The sequence below is a fragment of the Bos grunniens genome, chromosome 18 (genome assembly GCF_055505025.1).
Source record: "Bos grunniens cultivar Pamir isolate PY7600 chromosome 18, Bosgru_T2T1.0, whole genome shotgun sequence".
NCBI classification, from domain to species: domain Eukaryota; kingdom Metazoa; phylum Chordata; class Mammalia; order Artiodactyla; family Bovidae; genus Bos; species Bos grunniens.
The window spans coordinates 33,591,615-33,610,617 of NC_141182.1; the positions used below are offsets into that span (position 1 = coordinate 33,591,615).

The window sequence follows — 19,003 nt, forward strand, 5'->3', positions numbered from 1 at the left end:
TTATTTGCCAATAAGCACTGCCTGCCTTTCTCCACAATCATTTGATTCCTGGGATCTGAAAGAAGCTTCTACAATTTTCTTCCAAGCTGCTGACACCCATTCTGTCAGTTTTGATGCTCGTACAAGCACAGACCATGACAAGTACACCACAATGCTACATGACCAACGGCAATTACAAGATGACATCAGTGATAAGGCATGGCCCAATTTCCAGATACTAATGAATGAAAACATATGCCTCTTGATATTGATGAATTACAGCAGCTCTTGGGAGTTGTCCTTAGAATGAAAGCATGACTTTTTGAAAAGCTTCTAGCATAGAGTCTCGTACAGGGTGGGAGCTAACATCGTGTATCTTTCTTTTTTTCCAGTCTGGAGATGTTACCTCTGATAGTAAGTCTCCTGACTATGATAAGTGGTTGATGGAAAGGAGAGAAAATTTCAACACACAGAATGAAGATCTGATGGGAAATAGGGAAAAGATGAGAAGCAATATAGAGCACGGGGTTTCTAAACCTACATCCACAGTGACTATATAATTTGTCATCCAAACCAGGATACATCTGAGCTTTAAAAACGGTCACTCTCAAATCATTTCACTTGGGGGGGGGACTTCCCTGGTAGTCCAACGGCTAAGACTCCACATTTCCAATGCGGGGGGCCCGGGTTGGATCCCTGGTCAGGGAATTCGATCCCACATGCCACAGCTAAGACCCGGCACAGCCAAATAAATAAAAACAAATATTAAAAAATAATTTGACTGGGTTTATAGTCAAAAACTGAGGCTGACTCAGAAGATCCTGGGTATATATGTGTGTGCTCAGTTTTGTCTGACTTTTTGTGACCCCATGGAATGTGTCTGCTAGGTTCCTCAGTCCATAGAATTTCCCAGGAAGAATACTATAGTGAGTGGTCATTTCTTACTCCAGGGGATCTTTCTGACCCAGGGATCAAACCCGCGTCTACTGTATCTCTTGAATTGGCAAGCGAATTTGTTACCACGGAGCCACCTGGGAAGACCCCTTGGGTGTATGACCATCATATGAAGACTTCCTCATATCTGATTTTCCATCCAGAAAGTCAGGATGAAATCAGATGCAAAATTCACTCTGCTTGTACTTGGAGTGCCTTTGTCCAAAACGAGAGAGGCCATGAGATAACTGAGGGGCATGCAGGTACCTTTGGCTCCCATCCCAAGAAGGCTGAACAATAAATTCCAAAACTGGTTAAAACCCGAAGCTGCTGTGTTGTGGGAGATGCCCCCCTTCCCAGCTGTTATTTATGGTGCAGAGAAAAAGGAACCACACGGATGATGGATCTGCTTTTATCGGATAAAAATGGGAGGAACAGTGAAAGATCATGGTGAGATATTGTGCAGAACTTCAGGAGGACACTTTAAAAACGTGTATTAGAGAAAATGAATTTTTCACTGGCTAAAATGTATCCATTTACAGTCAGGGCATCCATATATTTATGAGTGTTTTAAGCTCTAAAAATAGTAACTCAGGACGGAATAACAAACAGTCTCTTAATAGCCCTAATTTATCAGACTCAGCAGTTTAAGAAAAATAAATAAAGAGAAATAGGAATGTGAGAAAGGGAAAGCAGAAAGTAGGAATCTGAAATACTGCAAATGGTGCCACCCAAAAGCGTACTCCACATCTGTCTTCTTAAGAAAATCAATCTTTGAGATTAGCTCAGAGAAAGTCAAGAGTGGCCTTAAAAGCAGCCAGGTTGGTGCTGATAAGGGTGATGCAAGGTGTGGATTGAGGAAGGTGGCTTGGTCATGTTGCTCCACCTCTCGTTTATGAATGAAGACCTCTGCCTTGATGTCTTTGAATGTATTTCTTTAAGGGCTCCAATTCTCAGTCTCCTAATTGTTTTCTTCATTCTCTTGTCTCTTTCCTCATCGGGTCTTTCCTGTGGACTGCGAACAATCTGTTTATTTATTATTTATTTACGGCTGCACTGGGTCTTGGGGCTGCCCACAGACTTTCTCTAGTTGTGGCAAGTGGGGTCTACTCTTTGTTGAGGTGCACAGGTTTCTCATTGTGGTGGCTTCTCTTGCTGTGGAGCACAGGCTCTAGGGTGTGGGGGTTCAGGAGTTGTGACACGTGGGCTCAGTAGCTGTGGCACACAGGCTGAGTTGCCCCCATGGCCTGTGGGATCTTCTTGGACCAGGGATCAAACCTGTGTCCCTCTGCACTGTCTGGCGGATTCCTATCCACTGCCCCAGAAGGGAAGTCGTCCTGCAGTCCCCAGTAGGGACTGCAATCAATGTATATCTGCAACATAGCTTTGATGATCACCTCCCTTTGGGATGCCAGGGAGACACACAATGGAAAGTACACAGAAGCTGGAGATGACAGACCTGGGTTCAAATCTTGTTTCTGATTTTGTGCTATGTGACCTGGGGCAAATTACTGGAACTCTCTGAGTCTTGGTTTACCTCTCCATGAAATAAGATTAACACAAAACCATAAATCCCTTCTTTACATAATTTTCTTTCCTTACTAGAAATGTGTTCTTCATCCTGAGCCAGGATCTTACCCCCTATAAGTTCTCTCATCAATTAAAAACATGCCTCACAGTGTTTACCTCATTATGATTTCAACCTAAGGGAAACATTATTTGCAACATAAATATTAGCCCCCTTAATATATAAAGATTCCTAAGATATTAATAAGAAAAGCATACCTAAAGCAAAATAATGATCATTGTAATAAGAATCATAGGAAGGACATGAGCAGGAAATTAGCAAAAGAAGAAATAAAAATGACCAACCAAAAGTGAATATTTAAAAAGAGAAAATCATCCAAACTGGTAATTAAAGAAACAAAAATTAAAACAATGCCTGTGAACTTTTAAAAGTTCAAAAAGAGTAATAGTAAGTGCAGAAAATTATTGCTCATGGTGCTATAAAATTAGTAAAACTTTTCTAGATGGCAATTTTGAACATCCACCCAAAGTCTTAAATATCTGGAAACACTCTGACTCTAAAATTTCATTCAAGAAATTTATCTCAAGGACAGTGTTTTGTTTTTTAAGCTCCCAAAAATTTATGTATAATGATGTTTATCATGTTACTTAAATTACAGAAAATATGAAAACGTTCTAAACACCCAACAACAAAAGGATAATGTAAAGTAAGATAAAATGAAACTCACTGCAGACATTTAAAAGTATGCTTTTGAGAAAATGTAATAACAGGCAAATGGGCATAAAACAATACTAGATGCAAATACGCAGTGGTCATCTCAGGACGGTGGGATTATGAGTGACTGTTCTCTTTGCATATCTCAGGATTTTGAAATTTTCATTCTAAATGGAGGAAGGAGGAAAGAATAGAAGTGGGCAGTTGGAAAGCACAGACACCGGCAAGAGACAGGTCTGTTTGCACCATGTTCTCTGAGGGGTGGTAATGCAAATAATAGAGCTAGTCAGGAGAGAGGCAGCGGCCTCGGGCGATGCACTTGCTGCCGGCGCACCGCATGAGATTCTGCTCCTCCGTTTACCTCGCTGCACTGCGGTTTCCTCCTTGTCAGGTGAGGGCAAAAGCGCCAAGCCCAGTTTACTCATTGGGTTGCTGTGATGATATAAGAGGGGTGCCATGTGTGAAAGCACTCACAAAACAGCAAAGTGCTCTACAAGTCCTGGTAAGTGCAATTACCGCCTTCGTTAGTGTGATCATTCTCTCCTGCTCCATTATCCTTTGCTGGAGAGCTGCTTGTCAGGCTGTGAAGTGCACTTGCTGTTTCCACATTTGCAGAGTGAAGTGCATGGGCTGCCCAGACCTGTTTCAACAGATATGCATCACCAAGCAGGCACCAGAGAGAGACCCCAGTAACTACGGACACGAGTACATGTGGACCTAAGAGAATGGGCATTGAGCGACCAGGGATGAAGTTAAACTTGTCAGTTGTAAACTGTGTAGACTCAGACAGTTCCTTCCATCTGCCGGAGTGCCATTCATTCATCTGTGAAACGGCGGTGGTGGTAACACTGGTCCTAATCCCATCACATGATCGTTTGGGAGGATGCATCCACAGCATGTATGTGATTCTCGATGACCACCAGCCCGTGTGGATGGACCCCACATGGAGAGTGCTGTGTAGTCTTGGCCACTGCATATGAAAGACAGGTCCTACAGGATGTGGTTCCTCTGGGAGTGAGTTAAGAAGCAGTATGTGAAAGACAGGCTGCGTGAGCATGTTTTGCAGACACATTGGATTTTAAACAATAGCAAGTATTATTACCACAAAACAAGTATTTATAAAACTTCTCAAAGGCTTCAATATGATGCTCTTGTATATGTGAATCTCCAAGAACGGGTTCAATTTCCCAAAGACCCTGGACCACCGAACCCTCTTTTTATGGAGCATCTGCCTCATGTTCCTTGGCACGAATGTGGTAAATGCTGACCTGAAACAAAACTAACTGTAAGGACCCCAGCTGGGTTGTAAACTCGCTTCTCTGATGCCTCGCTCTCCTGATCCCTATGATCCTGAACCAAAAACGAGCATGTAGTTTCCTTAAAAGGAGATATCACTCTTACACATTTAGGCATGTTAATGCTAACATGTCTCACCCACTCACCCATCACTTCCCTATTAATTATTTGCTTTTTTAAAATTAATCCATCTATCTACCCATCCATCATTCTGTCCATCCATATGCTGATTCCTGTTTAACAGATTGAAAGACCAAGGATGAAGGAGATGAAGTAATTTGCTTCAGGATAAGTAGAGCTTAGATTCAAGCCTAGACGTATCTGATTCCAGGGTCTGCTGTCTTTGTATCACAGTCTTGTACCACAGTCTTCCACCTCCCAACCACCACCCCCTGGCCCCGGACCCCAGAGAGTCAGGAAGGCAAATATTAATACAGAAGTAGGAGAGAAGCGGGAAGCCACATCCAGACTGAAGCCAGGAGCAGCTGTAGGCCTTGGAGTGGTAGGGGTCCAGCGAGGGGAGGGGAGACTGAGGCCCCCTCCATCCTGTGAATGGGCTCATCATGGTAGACTGGGGCTCCCACTGGGCTCAATTCTCAATGAGCTGGGATGATTAATACCTGTTTGTCAGGAGGCTCTGAGAACTCGGAGAGTTCGTGTGTATGGAGGCCCTGGTGAAGCTCTTGTCTGAGAACTTGTGAATGGAACAATGCCCTCTTTCATCCCGAGTCTGTATGGTTTGGTCACATACCAGTTTCCACTGGGGGGGGTCACCATTTACTGGATGCCCACCATAGTCAAGGGCATTTTATGGACAAAAACCAGGTTCCTTCTCTAAAAGAGACCACAGTCTATTTGAGCTCATTCATGTCTCTGCTTTCCTTGGCAGGGAGGACTTGAGGTATCAAGAAACTTCTTTACAAACTCTGTAAAATCAGTTGAAAAATCCAAGGCTTTTCTGTATCTGATGAAGAGATGGTCAGAGAGAAAGTTCACGAACTCTGAGAATACCAAGTTCGAAGAAATTATACCACTACTATTATTAATAATAGTAATAACAGCAGAAGCAGCAACCTTGACCAAAGTCACAGTATATGATGTTTCTTAATGTTATCTTTCCACATATCTGATTTTTGTTAACTGATACCAAGTAAGTAGCATTTCTGATCTCCGAAAGACTCTTTGTTTTCCTTTTCTCCTTTTGTTCATTAAAAGCAAAAGAAGAAGAAAGTGTTTCTTGTTAAAGATGGTCCCGTGCTGCAAAGGGCACTGGATATAAGGCATGTGTTTTAGTCGAGGACACAGGGAGCAGAAAAGCTTGACTAATTATGTTCCTAATTACTTGAAGCATCTTCCATTTGACAATATAATTATGCCAGAGTGAGATGTCTCAATTACTGAGGGAAAGGAAAGAAACCCCCTCCCCACCACCTTTCCCCTTGCAGTTATTTGAAAGTGAAAGTCGCTCAGTGGTGTCCGACTCTTTGCGACCTCATGGCCTATACAATCCATGGAATTCTCCAGGCCAGAATACTGGAGTGGGTAGCCTTTCCCTTCTCTGGGGGATCTTCCCAACCCAGGGATTGAACCCAGTTATTTATTTAGGCTGGATTAAAAAAAAACAAAAAACGTTTTCTCAACTCAGAGGTTATTTACCAAAACATGAAGCCCTACCCCCCTCTTAAGCCATGACAGTCCATGTTAGTTTTCCTTCCAGCAGCAGGCAATTCCAAAATAAACGAGGTCCGCTCAAAGGAAATAGACCTTTCAGGGACCATCCATCCACTCTGTTGTCCTCAGTTAAGGTTCAGTTCTTAGCACGGTACGACCTCCCACAGTATCTTTAAGAATGTTCCAGAAAGACCAAAAATGTGAAGGCATATAATAGTTCTTACTTGGAGTCAGGTTCTAAATACACCAGATTTGAGGTGGACATCAATTCTGAGATGCCTCTGGTTGAAAAGGTTTGGTAGTTGCAGGCCAGATACCCGGCCAAAGAGATCAGCCAAACAGAGCGAGGAGCAGACATTAATGAAATCCTTGTGTCCAGGGACTAACAAAGAGTATGGTGAAACGGACCTGATTCCTCCCTCATCCTCTGGGAACCACAGTTTCCTACATGATGAACTGGCGGGCTTGGGTGGATTTGTGCGATCCACAGACCAGCTGCGTCAGCATCGCCCAGGGGCTTGTTAGAACTGCAGATTCTCAGGCCTCTCTCCAGACTTCCTGCACTGCAGAAACATCTTCCAGGTACTCCATGTCCACACTGAGGTTTCAAAGGCTCTAGAATAGCCTACAATTGTGACATACTTCCTTTCACCCTTTCTCAAAAGACAATCTCAAATTAACACATTCCCCCAGGCCCTACTTTTCATGTATCTCTAAAAAGACTGACAGACCAAGTCACCAGAAGGTGCAGAAAACACTTTTAATATCCGATTGATTGGCACCACCTACCCGGGGTGCTGTTTGGATAAAGGATAATTAGGCAGCATCAAAACCCCGTGGGGAAAAAACTCTGTGATCAATTAGTGATGTCTGCCATAGGCACAGGCTAGGAATGACAGATATGCTCAATTAGATCTTAGAGGGTTTACTTCTTTTTTATATTTTGACTTTTTAAAAAAAGTAACTTATTTATTTTAATTGGAGGCTAATTACTTTACAATATTGTGATGGTTTTTGCCATGCATCAACATCAATCAGCCATGGGTGTAGGTGTGTCCCCTCATCCTGAAACCCCTCCCACCTCCCTCCCCACCCCAGTTACTTCTTAAAAGAGGGCTTCAAGGAATGGGCGGGTTATGGGCGAAGACCCTGGGAATTAAATTAACACCTGGATTCCTGGACTGCATGCTTGGTTTCTGACCTCAGATGAAGGTGTTGAACTCAGATCACAAAGGGACCTTTCTACCCTGAGGTGCTTTAATCCCATGATCTCTGACCACATGCAAATACAGTCATCACATCTGCTCATGCTCTCATGAAGGCAGCTTCCCTTAAGCCAGAACCCTTGCCTTAAATAATAGTGCTTGCGGGGGTGGGAAGGAGGCAGGGAGAAGTTTGAGGGAGGTGGAGAGGGGAAGCAGCCAAGCCTGCTAGCCTCAAGCAGAGCCCCGCCCTTCACCTCTGCTGCTGCTGCTAGACATCTGTTTCCAATGAAGCTAAGGAAATTCCTGACCCCACTCCTGCATGCTCTCCTTCCTGCCCTGCTCCCCGCCTCCATGATGGCCTCTCCCTTCCGTGGGCTCTGAGCTCAGCCAAAATGCTCAGGGACCAGGAAGTAGAACAAGACCTGGTGCCCTGACTCCCCTGGCCGTGGCAAGCTGCCAGCTTTGATTCCCATAGGCTGCCTAAAGGTGCCTAGGAGGAAAATCCACCTCCACGAGGTGTCTAGTGGTGCTAGTGGTAACGAATCTGCCTGCCGGTGCAGGAGATGTAAGAGACACAGGTTTGAGCCCTGGGTCGGGAAGATCCCCTGGAGGAGCAAATGGTAACCCACTCCAGTATTCTTGCCTGGAGAATTCCATGGACAGAGGAGCCTAGCAGGCTACAGTCCATGGAGTTGCAAAGAGTCGGACACAACTAAAGCAACCCAGCACACACACAAGGTGTCTAAAGCCTGCTGGAGTGGGTCTAGACCTCTCAACATGGCTGTGTATTAGGACAGCTCTAAACTGAACCCTCAGTGATGTGGCTCTTCTATGTGTATCCAGAAACTATCTGTTAGTACCCAAGGATGCAAAACAGAAGCCGAAAGTACACCCAGCAAGTCCTAAGTGAAAAGCGGTGCTTCTCAACCAGAGGAGAGTTTACCCCACTGGGGGCATTTAATAGTCTCAGGAGACATCTGCGGTGGTCATAAATGGAGGGGACAGAGTTACTGGCTAGGGATGCTACTAAACATCTGATCGTGTACAGGAAGCCCCACGTAACAGAGAATTCTCCAGACCAAGATGTCAATACATTGACCCATTTCTTTCCTAGGTTTCTAAATGGGAAGACTGCAGGCCACACAGAAATTCAGGCCTGCTCCAGAAAGCTGGATAAGCCAGGTGCTCTGACCCCCTTATTTCCCCAGCTGCACAGTCAGGAAAGATGGAGGAAGAAAACTGGTCCTGAGGATGGCCCTCCACCCAGGCTTGTAGCAAGAGTGGAAAAGAAGGAATGAAACATGGGGATGAGGACTTTTAAGATACGGTCACCATGCTCAACAGTGGCTCTCCTGGATCACTCAGGTTAACAACACCTTCCTGCTTACTGGTAATTACAAAGGGGAGTAGAAAGAGAGGAAATGTATGGAGGGAGGGAGCTAAGGAGATTACATCCTCCCTGTACTTACTATGAAACACAAAGAAATCCAAACAGAAGGTGATTTGTTTTTTTAATTCCTTATAGAGGAACTAACATTTTTGTTTTTCTTCCTTCTTTAGAATGTGGCTCCTAGGACACTGTTTTGAGATGTGTCCAAGTATATTACTGGCTGGTCTCAGGGAATAAATACCATCATCATTCAGTTCAGTTCAGTCACTCAGTCATGTCCGACTCTTTGCGACCCCATGAATCGCAGCACACCAGGCCTCCCTGTCCATCACCAACTCCCAGAGTCTATTCAAACTCATGTCCATAGAGTTGGTGATGCCATCCAGCCATCTCATCCTCTGTCGTCCACTTCTCCTCCTTCCCCCAATCCCTCCCAGCATCAGGGTCTTTTCCAATGAGTCAACTCTTCGCATCAGGTTGCCAAAGTATTGGAGTTTCAATACTTTAGCATCAGTCCTTCCAATGAACACCCAGGACTAATCTCCTTTAGAATGGACTGGTTGGATCTCCTTGTAGTCCAAGGGACTCTCAAGAGTCTTCTCCAACACCACAGTTCAAAAACATCAATTTTTCGGTGCTCAGCTTTCTTCACAGTCCAACTCTCACATCCATACATGACCACTGGAAAAACCATAGCCATGACTAGATGGACCTTTGTTGGCAAACTAATGTCTCTGCTTTTCAATATGCTATCTAGGTTGGTCATAACTTTCCTTCCAAGGAGTAAGCGTCTTTTAATTTCATGGCTAAAATCACTGTCTGCAGTGATTTTGGAGCCCAAAAAAATAAAGTCTGACACTGTTTCCACTGTTTCCCCATCTATTTCCCATAAAGTGATGGGACCAGATGCCATGATCTTCGTTTTCTGAATGTTGAGCTTTATGCCAACTTTTTCACTCTCCACTTTCACTTTCATCAAGAGGCTTTTGAGTTCCTCTTCACTTTCTGCCATAAGGGTGGTGTCATCTGCATATCTGAGGTTATTGATATTTCTCCTGGCAATCTTGATTCCAGCTTGTGCTTCGTCCAGCCCAGCAGTTCTCATGATGTACTCTGCATAGAAGTTAAATAAGCAGGGTGACAATATACAGCCTTGACATACTCCTTTTCCTATTTGGAACCAGTCTCTTGTTTCATGTCCAGTTCTAACTGTTGCTTCCTGACCTGCATATAGGTTTCTTAAGAGGTCTGGTATTCCCATCTCTTTCAGAATTTTCCACAGTTTATTGTGATCCATCATCATTAGGTGCCTCTAATTCACAACCTCCCTTATGAATCAGACAAGTGGAGGGCTGGCCCTCACCCATCATCCTGATTTGAAGTCTGAAGTTGTGGTTCAGAGCAACTGCTTTCCCATCTTGTTTCCAAGTTATTCTAATCACCCACCTGTTGAGACATCAGTTCCTTCAGAAGTAGATGAAGCAGCTGGAATCACTGACATGAGCCTCTGTTCCCTGATCTCCATCTGGTTAAGATTGTCCATCATCAGTGTCCAACCAAACCAACTACCCTATGTCATCCAAGGAGACCCTTTTACCACAACCACCCCAACTCTTACATACACAGACATGTCTGTAGTGTCCATTTCCAAATGGTCCAAAGTGATATTAAAGGGGTGGGGGTTCATTCTGGAGTGACTTTATGAAGGCTGTAGTCTCAAAATCTCTGATGGCTCTGCCAACTGGTCCTCACCATTGTTATTCTGCCAGCACACCCAGAAGCCAGTCCCATTTTTAAAAAATCAGCATATTTTCTGATCTTAAAAGCAATCCACATACATTGTAGAATACATATACAAAAGAAAGTAAATGTCACCTGAAATAACCCCAGCAAGAAATGACCACTTCTAAGTAGGAGTGCATATCCTTCCAGATTTTTTCCATTAAGTATGTTTACCTGCATCTATATCTATCCTTATATGGCATACACAGATACACATAAATATTTGAATGTAGTCTCCTTGCCTAAAAAAGTTTATCACCTTCTGTTTCATCAAACTGTATGTCATGTTTCTTTCCCTGCCATTAAGTACTTTTCAATGTCATCACTGCATTGCATTCCACTATCTCTATCTACCCTAATTCAGTGAACTGATACTCTATAAGTATAATTTATCCCCTAATGTAAATAACACTGTAATGAACACGCTTACAATAACTTTGAGTGTATCTATAGCTTCCTAGGGTAAATTCCTTACAGAGAAACTACTGGTCCATATACCATTTTTTATGACTTTTGCGGTATACCTTCAAATTGACAGATCAAACTTTTGAAAATCAGGTATATAAATCCCCATATTGGAAAAATTAGTGATGTGACTCTTCTGGCCAATGTTTGGGAAGTTAAGATCTAATTCTAGTCCTAAAATCCTTACAGCTCACTCCTCATTGGTTCTATACCTGCAATTCAGTAATTGACCGTGAGTGGCCACTCTTTGACTTTGAAGGATGAAGGCAAGACTTACAGGAGTCACAGAGGTATCCAGTACTGTACACCCACCAATAATACAGTGAATACCATTCACAACTCTATTTCTCCCATCAAAAACAGAGATCCCCAAGGGAAGGGACCACATAGCTTTAACCTCAGAAAACCTAAAGATAAGCAAAGTGTCTGCCACAAAGTACACATTTATTTATGGGTTATAAGTTGCCTTCAAAATCCTCAATAAAATAAACAAAAGCCACAATAAAGTTTATATAGTAAGGGTACCACTAAGGCCCCAGTGAATTTTACTTAACAAATAAGGTGATGACATCTCCAGTGTGAGTCTTAGTGCCAGTTCAGGAATAAGTGCTTTTTTTCCATTCTTACAGAGAAATGAATATATTTAAATGAAGATATTTCTTAGAAGAGGATGCTAATTTTAAATATGGAAAAAAAAATAAGAAAATAAAAAAGAAGGTGGTTTCTGGTATTTAAGGGTAACCAGCCAAAGGATGACATTTCTTTCTTGGTTTTCAGTGCATATTCCTGGGAATAGATTAGGCTACAAATGGAAATAAGAGTGTGCATCATCCCAGGTCCTAGAAAACAGACGGTGAGAGGCAAGTTGGTTCATTTCAAAAACAGAGTCTGACTTTGAACTGCTCGATGGTGGATGAACCAAACTTCCCTGCAGTATCTGGCTAAGACTTCTGTCTACACTGGCAGTGCCAAGGACATTTAAATGTGTGATATTTGATTTGCTGGGTGCAAAGCTCAGATGGGGCCTAGGAAATCCATCTGTACTCTCATAGCTTTTCAAAGGGAAACAAGGTTATTAACATTTCTGTATGCTTAATATCATGGATCAGGCACTACTAGTGTAAGAACTCATCCAGTCAACAGGACGGATCCCGTGATAAGCTCTCAGAATAGTAGAAAGGATGGTGAGTTTTAGGGTCATACTTGTTAAGATGGAGAAACCAAGCCCCACAAAAGGAAACTGACTCATCCAAGATCATGTAGCTAGGTAGAACCCTAGCTTAAGCCACAAATGAACAAAAATTCCTATTCTATCAACTTGCAGACCAACTGTTTTGGTATTTTTGACTCCTTAAAATCTGGTGATAAATTGAAGCATCCGTACCTGACTAAGCATCTTTCTCTACAGGATCAGTGACATGACAAGGGGCCTGAAAAGACACTGATGTTCAAGAGCTGGTGGACAGTCATAATGGCAAAGGATACTTTCTGGGTCAAGGATACAAGGAATTACAACTCTAGATAGGATTCTGACTAAAGATATCTCCAGACCTCCTCTCCTCCAGCCCTGGGGTAATACCCTTCTGTCTGTCTGTCTGCTCAGTCGTGTCTGACTCTTTGCGACCCCGTGGACTGTAGCCCACCAGGCTCCTCTGTCCATGGAATTTCCCAGGCAAGAATACTGGAGTGGGTTGCCATTTCCTCCTCCAAAGGATCTTCCCAACACAGGGATTAAACACATGCCTCTTGCATCTCCTGCATTGGCAGGTGGATTCTTTACCTCTGAGCCACCCGGGAAGCCCATACCCTTACTTAGACCTTCACGTGTTTTACACGTATGACTCCAACAGACAGCTGTCTCAGTCGAACAGAAAAACAGAAACCACCCTAAGTACTTAAATGAAAGGAAGTGAAGACAGGAATTTGGTTACGCCAATGTTGAAAGAGCTGAGAACTCGAATATGTGAGGTTAAAGCAGTGCATCTGAGAAGCTGCTGCCTTCTTAGATTCCAGGAGCAGGGGGGTGAGGGGGCGTTACTGGAATTCAGGGTCTGGAATCATTTGGGGAAAGCTGAAACCATGGAAGACCTGTTTAGCAAAGACATAGGGTGAGGGAGGAAGTAAGAGGGAGAAATAAAGAAAAGAAGATAGAATATCCTGGCTTCTTTCTAAAGCTGGAAAGCAGAGACAAGGAGAAAGATAAGGGATGAAGTCGAAGTCTAAGTGCCAACAGCTCCAAACCTAAATTTTGATCCAACTCCTAAATTCTGTCATTGCCTTCCACCTCTCCCTTGTAGAATCTGTCCTGAGTGATGTAACACACAAATATGATACTGTCACCCCCTTGTTTTACATTCTTCTTTGGCTTCCACTGCATTTGGAGAAATGACCCTTACCTCCAGCATAACATATAAGGTTCCTCTCCACCTGGATGATTGGAAGGCAGACCAAAGCTAATGAAGTTTTTTTTTTTACTCTAAAAGGCTAGTCTGTCAAGCTTCAGGAAGGAGGTGGCCTGCTGTGAGCTGCATCAGGCCAGCAAGTGAGGACAAAGGGTGTGAGCAGAGGTCCTTCCAGATGGTGAAGGGTGATCCTGGGTGGAGAGGCAGCACACACAAGGTGGGGCTCCGGGAAGACTAATGCTGGGCTTCAAACTACTGTCCCCCTGCTTCCAAAGCCCATCCATGAGAAAAGGGATGAGCTGGGTCTTTGTAAAAGAAAATTCTCTCTTCCCCCCAGGTGAATCGCCCATGTGAATGGATCAAGAATGTGGGAGACATTCCAGGCATGTGACAGATAATAGTTTGAAGATAAAGATCAAAGTACAACTTAGGCCCAAGAACTAGGCTTTGAATGCGATCCCGAGGAGCACAGACTTCACTCAGCGGGCCAGGCAATGGAAGCCCAGCTGTGGGCTGCAAAGCCCACCCTCAGCCCACAGTGTGGCACAGCCTGGAGGAGAGGGGGCTGGAAGGGGAGCCTCCTGTGGGGTTGGATGCTGCCCCTGACTAGTGGATGGAGGGGGGCCCTTTGCAGCCTTAACTCCAGCCCACACCCCCCTACACTAAGAGCTGTATCTTGTGTTCCTCTCAGGCAGAGAAGTCAATAAACTCATTTTCTCACTGAAAGAGTATGTCTTCAGAAAGGCCCTGGGGAATTTGTCTACAGAGTTTAATTTCTGTTGAAGGATCATTGTTGTCTTTAGTCACTCAGTCATGCCCAGCTCTTTGTGACCCCATGGACTATAGCCCACCAGGTTCCTCTGTCCATGGGGATTCTCCAAGCAAGAACACTGGAGTGGGTTGCCAAGCCCCACTTCAGGGGATATTCCCTACCCAGGGATCAAACCCAGGTCTCCTACATTGCAGGAGGATTCTTTACCATCTGAGCCACCAGGGAAGCCCTCGATCCTGAGTGGGCAAACATAGGGAAGGGTGGTGGTGGGTGGGGGCGATCATGAGGAGGACCCAAAGGAGCTGACATCTGTTTTCTGAGAACTTGACTTCACCAGGACTTCTAGGTGTTTGATCTCATCCAATGTTGGCCACAGCCTTGTGACAGGAGAGATGTGAGAGCAGGTATAGAACCTGGAAGGGGTCACGGAGATCCTCTGATCTCTAACACAACAGAGAATTCTCAAGTGACTGGGTGCTGGGCATCCATCCGGGTGCTGGGGACCAAGCAATGGATGTGACATCATCTGTTTTCCCAAAGACCTTTCAGTCTTGTGTTGGACTGAAACACATTGATAGGTCTTTAGAGCCCTTTTCATGCATTAACCTCCCTTCACGTTTCTGCCTGATCACCTCTGGGAAGCAAGAACGTTCACCTCTCAAGAAATTTACCAAACATCCTGAAGTATGTGACAGATATTTCTTTTCCATTTGCATCAGCTTTCAAAAACCTGGATGCATCTTAAAATTTATACAGGAATTTAATGAAGTTGATGTTTTCCTTAAAATAGATATATGTACATATAGATGTATGCATACAGCGGTACTGAATCAATGGTGTGGATCAATAAGAGTCTTAAATCTGAGTAAGCGTGGAAAATGTTTATAATCAACACATTATTACCTCCCATCTGGGAGGCTCAGTGTGGAGTGTTTGGGGTGGGAGGGGGTGCAGGTAATGGGGGATGAAATTTACATCCCTTCTCTCTGATGATGCATTGATGCATGACCATCTCATAAACATGATCTTAACCACTGCCCCATGTGAGTCAATTAATGTCACTGGGAAAAATAAGCAAAAAAAATGGAAATCTGCTCCCTAACATTACTTCATATGGAAATGCACCTCTTGGAGGAGGAAGGTGCGGATTAGTGCACACGCCAGTCTCTGACCAATGGCTCAGCCAAAATAGGAAATTTGGAGGCATATGAAGAAGTGTGTCAACGGCAATCTCGTCAAGGGTACGTGGACCATCACAAAACACCCCATCTTTCCGTTTGTTAAGCCACAATCATGCCTGAAAACATTTCAACTTCTTCGTCTGTTGAACCCAAACTCAATTCCCTGTGACTTACAAATTCCCCAAACTTTCCTGAGTCTGAAGACTGACAGTAATATATAGGTTTAAAAAGGATGCAGGATGCATTTCAGATCCACTCTGGAGTAGTTCTAAATTCAGAGCAGCAGAAGAGTATGTAGGTGAGATATCTTCGGTGCATTTGCAAGAGGTAACACACAGGGATGGATGTGTGTTTGGAAATGAGATGGCTTCAGAAACACACTGGGTCCCATCAGAAAGTGGGGTCACCCTGGGCCAGGGGAGCAGGAGACACCTGAGCTGAGCAGGATCCTGACAGGCCCCCTTCTGGCCTCTTCTAAATAGGATAAGAGATAATGTAATTAAAAAATAAATCTCCTCAGCTCTGGGGATCTCCAGGGAACATTTGTTTTGATGAGATTTCAGGCCTGATTTTCAAGAATAAGGAGGTGCCAACTATTTGTACAAGCTCCTCAAACAGCATGATCTCTGGCCCTTAGGAGATTTATCTTTTATTTATACAGAGTGTTTTTAAAAGCCTGTTACTGTAACAAAGAAGTAACTGAGAGGATTCATGTAAAAGGCAACATGAACATGTTTTTAGAGGCTGCATTTATAGAAAATATGTGCATAATATTACAAAACAGCCAAGTCAAAGGATTGGCAGAAGATTTTGGTCATGCACGTGAACACACATTTAATTTGGCACTGGGAGGCACAGGGGAGGTGAATCTGAACATGAGACATTGTCACTGAGGAATGAACAGTCTAGAGAAGGAAACTGATCTGTGAAAATAAAAATTTCAGCTTTGCATGACACAAGGTAGGATAAAGAAGCCACAATACAAAGAAAAAGGAGAAAGAAAAAAAAAAAAAAAAACTACTTCCCTAATAGAATCAAGTAAGGCTTTCCTGAGGAGCTGGCTAGAGTTTAATCTAAAAAAAAGTACATCCTGGGACTTCCCTGATGGTTCAGTGGCTAAGACTATGTACTCCCAAAGCAGGGGACCCAGGTTTGATCCACGGTCATGGAACTAGATTCCACATTCTGCAGCTAAGACCTGGCACAGCCAAATAAGTACATAAATAATTTTAAATACATAAATAACAATTACAAAGTACACCCAGGCTTCCTTGTTGACTCAGTGGCAAAGAATTCTCTTGCCAACACAGAACTGGGTTCGATCCCTGGTCCAGGAAGATCCCACGTGCTGAGGAGAAACTAACCCCATGTGCCACAACTATTGAGCTTGTGTTCTAGGGCCTGGGAACCACACGACTGAACTCATGAGCCACAGCTGCTGAAGCCCGCATGCCCTAGAGCCGGTGCTCTGCAACAAGAGGAGCCGCTACAACGAGGAGCCTGCGCCCCACAGCTAGAGTAGCCCCCGCTCGCCACAACTAGAGATAAGACTGCACACCAACGAAGACCCAGTGCAGCCAAAAATAAAATAAATTAACAAAATAATTTTTTTAAGTATATCTTCTTACCCTAGCATCTGTGCTAATGTATTAGTTACCTATAGCTATATTACAAATGACTGCAAAATTTTGTGACATAAAATAAAAATTAATATTTGTTATCCCACATAGCTTCTGTGTGGCAGGGATTTGGGTACTGCTTTGCTGATTAATTCTATTTCAGGAACTCTGATGATGTTATATTTAAGATTGGGTCAGAGCTACAGTTCTGTGAAGGCTGACTAAGATGGAGGATTTGCTTCCCAGAGGGCTCACTCGCCTGGCTGGCTAGTTGGTGCTGGTGGGAGCCTCCGTTCCCTATGGGGTGGACCTCTCCACAAGGCTGCTTGAGTGTCCTCACCACATGGTGGCTGGCTTCCTCAGAGCTAGTGACCCCAGGAAGTCTGTAAGGACTGAGCCTCCTCAAAAGGCATTCACTATAGCCTGTCCATAATATCCCACTGACGACACAAATCAGCTCCATTCAGCGTGGAAGGGAATTACATGAGGCGTGACAATGAAGGGCATCACTGATTCAAAGAACATGAGTTTGAGCAAACTCTGGGAGACAGTGAAGGATAGGGAATCCTGGCATGGTGCAGTTCCCAGGGTTGCAAAGAGTCGGACACAACTGAGCGACTAAACAACAACAATGGTGATAAAGAGGAAAGAAACATCAGGAACCACCTTGGAAGCTAGCTTCAAGACCTAATGATGCCACCGGAGGCTGTTACTGTATCTGGTCTGTAGTGATTGGGGTGAGAGTAATGGGGGAAATTTCCTCAATGCATAGCAACATCAGACTTTTGAATCACATAAATCTTGGTTCAAATCTCGATCCAATCATTTATTGACCATCTGGCTTCTCTGCTGGTGAGGAGATGATAAAAGCTGAAAACCCCACATCAGAGGCAGGATGGGAGCCATATGTTGAAATGAGCCAGCCACACCCAGTCAGCCTGGATCACCTTCCTGCAGACTATTATGGGAGGAAAAAGCAAACTTCTACTGTATTTAAGCCATTGTGTTTTAGGGTCTCTGTTATAAGAGCTTCATCTGCACCCTCATAGATTTAGTTGGTACAAAAAGTTTAGCCTCCGCATCTAACGTTCTTCATCTGTAAAGTAGGGATAGAAAAACAAATCCCACATTTTTCTTGTGAAGAAAAATGAAACAAGGCATGAAAGTATTTGTCCAGTGTCTGGCCCAGAATTCACACACTCATCTCTGTCACTCTGGTCCTGTTTGAATTTATGATCAGTGTCAACATACTGGAGGCAACAGAAGCTTTCAGTGGATTCAGCAAATGTGTGTATCCATCCACCAATGGTGTCACTCCCAGGGAATTTAGAACAATTCGCTTTGGGAACTTGGGGGATTTAAATAAACAAGGCAGCGGTTTCACAGAAAGATCTTTCAACGACTAGTTTAGGGCCAAGAACTGCCATAAACATCTTGTCCTTGCGCATCCTCAGTTCCCGACTCTGGAAAATGAAAGGGAGAAAAGAAGAAAGAGAAGAAAGGGATGAAGGAAGGAAGAGGGGAAAGGAAGAAAGAGAGAAAGGGACAAGATCGATGTTTCTCAAATCCACAAAGCAACCACAGCACATACTTCTGCTGTTTCCTGAGTTACATCTTCGGCTCTGAATAGCATTTTGCTGAGGAAAGTGTTCTGTTCTATAAACAAGTTCACAAACCACAAGATGGACAAGATGATCGAAAAGGCACCGCCTGGTTCTGTGAATCTTTCCTAAGACAGCTGCAGACACTTCCTTTCCAGTGATAACTCCTGCTAAAAATCAAAGAAGCCCCCTACTTCTTCCACTCACAGGGCCATTTGTCCCCAAGGAATGCAACAAAAGACAGCTGATATATTTGACACAGGTCCACAGAGAACTTCCTTAGCCAGACTGAATCTCAGCAACTCAGCCAGTCTGAGCCATGCCATCTAGTGAACAAACCAGGCAGTGGAGAATCCTTTAAAGATGGGCCAAGAATTCCCCTTCCAGATGCAAAGGTTATCTAAGAACAGAATTAAAACGAGAAAATGAATGATCACGCTGAAAATCTCAGCTCTAGCTAGTGCC

At 43.8% G+C, this 19,003-nt stretch overlaps 1 protein-coding gene across 40 annotated transcripts in view; it reads right to left on the reverse strand.

Annotated features, from left to right (window-relative positions):
* The window catches only part of LOC147353366 (uncharacterized), a 478,153-nt gene that overhangs the window by 101,445 nt on the left and 357,705 nt on the right, over positions 1–19,003 (reverse strand). Inside the window, exon 8 of one of the 40 annotated variants that reach the window (XR_015145083.1) lies at positions 2,699–3,794. The exons of 38 other annotated variants lie outside the window; for them this stretch is intronic. The gene's annotated coding sequence lies outside the window, so the exon portion shown is untranslated. Of the gene's footprint in view, positions 1–2,698; positions 3,795–3,818; positions 4,163–19,003 lie in introns of those variants that run through there. One more of the 40 variants, XR_015145087.1, reaches the window with a different exon arrangement.